The sequence below is a fragment of the Arachis ipaensis genome, chromosome B03 (assembly GCF_000816755.2).
Source record: "Arachis ipaensis cultivar K30076 chromosome B03, Araip1.1, whole genome shotgun sequence".
Taxonomy (NCBI): Eukaryota; Viridiplantae; Streptophyta; class Magnoliopsida; order Fabales; family Fabaceae; genus Arachis; species Arachis ipaensis.
The window spans coordinates 108,323,829-108,327,854 of NC_029787.2; the positions used below are offsets into that span (position 1 = coordinate 108,323,829).

Consider the following 4,026-nt stretch of genomic DNA (forward strand, 5'->3'; position numbering starts at 1 on the left):
TCAACAATTACTATTAAAAAAATACTTATTTATAAAATAAAAGTGTTAATGTTAATGTAGGTGAAGATGAAGATGCAGACACTGATGAAGATGAACGCTAGTTGCTGGAGGAATGGTTTGGTTTATGAATTACAAAAGAGAGAAAGAAGGAGAGTTGATGGTATTAAGGAAGAGAGAGAATATGAATTAAAAGTGAGAGGAAGAGAGAGAGTAATCAGTAATATTAACAGCAATTTCGCATTGATCACGGATTTAGAGTCATGAGACACATGTTGCGCATGAACGCAATACATATGCAAGAGCAATTTGCCTAAATACTTTTATGTAATAAAAAATATAATAAAAAAGAAGATAATTAAAAAATTTGTTTGAAATTCGGTCCCTGTATATTAAAATTTTTAGATTCATTCTTAAGTGTACACTAAAATTAGTTACCAGTATAAAATATACATTAAAATACAAAATACATACTAAAAGTGAGTTAAATTACACGTGTATTTATACACAAATACATGATGACTGATTTTAGTGTGCAAATAAAATTTTTATAAAAAGTATAGTTAAAATTAAAATAAAATTTTTTATTATTTAATATTTTTTAATTTAAAAAATAAAAAATTCTCAAAATATAAAAAAAATATAATTTTAATTTTAATAACACTTAAATAACTATCGTAATCACAGCATAATTATGGACATGATACACTCCTTCATAAGTTGAAGCCAGTCACCATATTTCACTCAAAAAGTGATAGTATATATTGCATTCACATACATTTCCCATGGATGTTATATATACCGTATGATGTGAATTGAAGCGGTGAATCTAATTGCAATAATTGTATTCTTTATTTCTTTTCTCTCTTTCTTTGGTTGACGTGATTTTTTGTTCTTTTGGTTTTTTTTTTTTTTAAAGGATCAAATTTCGAATTGGAATTAGCTGGGAAAGCATCCAGAAGAGACAAAAAAATTTCCTCATTTTCAAAAGCGTATGTAAAGTTTATACTCTTTTAAAATGCTAGAGAAATAATGTTTTCGATGAACATAATCCATATATATTACAATGAAACTACTCAGAATTATTAATGATAATTTACTATGCGGTTCTGCTAAAGAATTAATTAAAAATAAAGTCAACTCTAGTTAATTAATTAAAAAACAAATTTGTTAAGGATCCGACGGAGTCGGATCCTACGCCCGGAATGGTCCCCGAACCCGGTTATCCGGGTCCGACCCTCTAGAACTCCTAACCAACTTTCGAATTCAAACGTCTCCCTTATCTTAGCCAAACAAGATAAGATAAGATAACTACCATCACCTATAAATAGAGGACCCAGGTCCCTCCAGGTATTCATTCATTCCTCACACCTTATACCTCTTAGATCCATTCTGACTTGAGCGTCGGAGTGTCTTTGCAGGTACCTCCCCCCATTACTCCAGTCAAGTGATCCGGCATCTGCCTCAACCCGCAAGTTCTCGATCCATCTCTCAACCCGTACCAGAGACATCTTGTACATTGGCACCGTCTGTGGGGACTTTGCAACGTTGTGGCACCATGGCGGATAAACCAGAAGAGCAATCATCAAACTCAGATTTTTTGCATGTAACTGAGAGCAAAAAGGAATAATGTTTCCTTAACTTGCATCACCTTTGCATATTTATGCATCCTTTCGCCCTACTCCAACGGCGAAATCCCAAAGGAATAATGTTTCCTTACCTTGCATCACCTTTGCATATTTGTGCATCCTTTCGCCCTACTCCAACGGCGAAATCCCAAAGGAATAATGTTTCCTTAACTTGCCAGACATTTTTTTAGAAAAAATTCTTTAAAAGAAAAAGATATCATACAATTTAATATATATTTTTATTTTTTTTATTAAATTTATATCAAGTGATTCTTATTTTTGTTTTAAAAGAATTTCATAAATAAATAATCGAAAGCGATCAAGGGGTAAAACCTTAGTAATAGTGTAATACACAATTGAATTTACAATCTCATCCACCATTGGATCAAAATGAAAAAGGTATCACAAAGCATTAAATGTTATAAAACGGATCGGAACGTATGTATAGAATTATAAAATTTACATAATTTATGAAAAAATATCAAATATTTTATTAAAAAATATAATATAATAAAATTAAAAAATTAGCTATTACTACAAGAAAAAAGGTCTGTCGGCACACTTTTTTTACCACGCTTTTAAAGTGTACCCAAAAGTGGTCTATGGCCACACTTTTGCGAGGGTGGCTACTGATTTGTGATTTGGTCACGTTTTTTTGCCACGTTTGAAAAGCGTGGCCATAGAAAAAAATCAGCACGCTTTTACAAGGGTGTCCACTTATTTGAAATTTGGCCACGCTTTTTTACTGCCACGCTTGAAAAGCATGGCGATATAGAAAAATTGGCACGCTTTTACGAGGGTGGTCGCTGATTAAAAATTTGGCCACCCTTTTTTTTGTCACGCTTAAAAAGCGTAGCCATAGAGAAAAACCGACACGCTTGAAAAGCGTGGTTATACCGTGTTTATTTTGGCACCGTAAAAAAAGTGCCGATAGAGTTCCCTCCCCTAAAATTTAGTTTCCCACACTTAACCTTTTTTTTTTCTAAGTTATCAAATTTAACTCTAAAAATGATAAAACAACATACTAACTTTACATTGTTACCAAATTCACTTTTAACCCTAAAATTCACTTTCAAACCCTAAAAGGCGCCGTCAGCTTCATCCATCTTCATCGCTCAGCTTCATCTTCTCGAACCCAGCCTTCGTCGTTCATCCATTTTCATCGTTCAACTTCATCTTCTCGAACCCAGCCAGCTTCATCTTCTCGAACCATCTTCATCACTGCCCTTCATCGCACCCATCGCCTTCATCGTCACCTTCATCGTTCATTACGGTGGCCTTCCTCGAGCTTGCCGTCGCCGTCATCGTCAGTGGTCGTTGTCTTCCTCGACACTGCTTTGAAAGGGTTTTGAGTGGCTTTTCCTTGAAAGGTTCAGAAAACCCTAACCTCCATCACACCGCCATCTATCTCACTGTCGCCACCCTTCGCGCTCAAGATCGCAACCAGGTTCATTGTTAGCCAGCTCGCCATTCCTCTTGCTGTTTGCTTGTCGTCCCCTCGCCGTTCTGGTCGTCGTGCTACTCGCCTCCGGCAACCTTTTCAAGGTTTATCTGCTACTCTTGATATATCTGAGTATTTATCTTTTCAGCATCTGAAGCTCATAAAGAGACAATTTGTTTTATTCTGATCAATATATTCTGTTTTGTGAAGAATCTTGGAGGCACTGATTATTTCTGCCCTAGTTGCAAAGTGAAGTTTAATTTTGAGTTATCTGATTCCGAAAAATCACAGCCAAAAGTCAAGTAAGTGTATACAGTTCTTACCTTTTTACCCATTTTTTCTTAATATTCCTTGGAAGTATCTGCCTTGTTTGGAGTGGTGTTCATCTACTGATTTATTATATATATATTTTAGCTCTTTTAGAAAATATGTCATTTTACAATTATTATTTGGATTTCTGACTATGGTGGAAGCTTATGTTCTAGATGGAGCAAAAACAATGGGCAGCTAGTGCTTCCAAAAAGGGTCAATGTTCTATGCAATGGTGTGGAAGGAATCTATCATCCAGGCCTTCACTTGTAAGTATTTTTTTACAGAATTCGTTTCCTATTCTATTTTAAGTTTATCACTATCATCATCACTTTTGATTCTATAGTTATTTATTACTTTTTGGTGGTAGATCTTATGTTCCTTAACAGTTAAATGGTTGTGTGTCCTCTGTGCTTCAGATGAATGATTCTGGTTTTAGCAATTTGTAAGTTAACCAAATTTGCGCCAATACTTGTCCCCGGTAATGTTGAGGAAACTTTAGTTTAGTCTTAGTTCTTCTTTGTGTAAACACCCAAACCAGTTCCGTATTGCAAAAGAACTTCTTACTTCTTAAATAAGCTCTACTGTCATAAGAAAATTGTTTAAAGTAGAAAATGATAGCTTCTGGATAGTTACTTCAAAAAGAATGTG

The 4,026-nt window shown here is 34.5% G+C and overlaps 1 long non-coding RNA gene across 1 annotated transcript; it reads left to right on the forward strand.

Annotated features, from left to right (window-relative positions):
- LOC107634595 lies at positions 3,153 to 3,679 on the forward strand. The gene is made up of 3 exons (XR_001619001.2): positions 3,153 to 3,170; positions 3,277 to 3,368; positions 3,552 to 3,679. It is a non-coding gene; the product is annotated as an uncharacterized LOC107634595 (long non-coding RNA).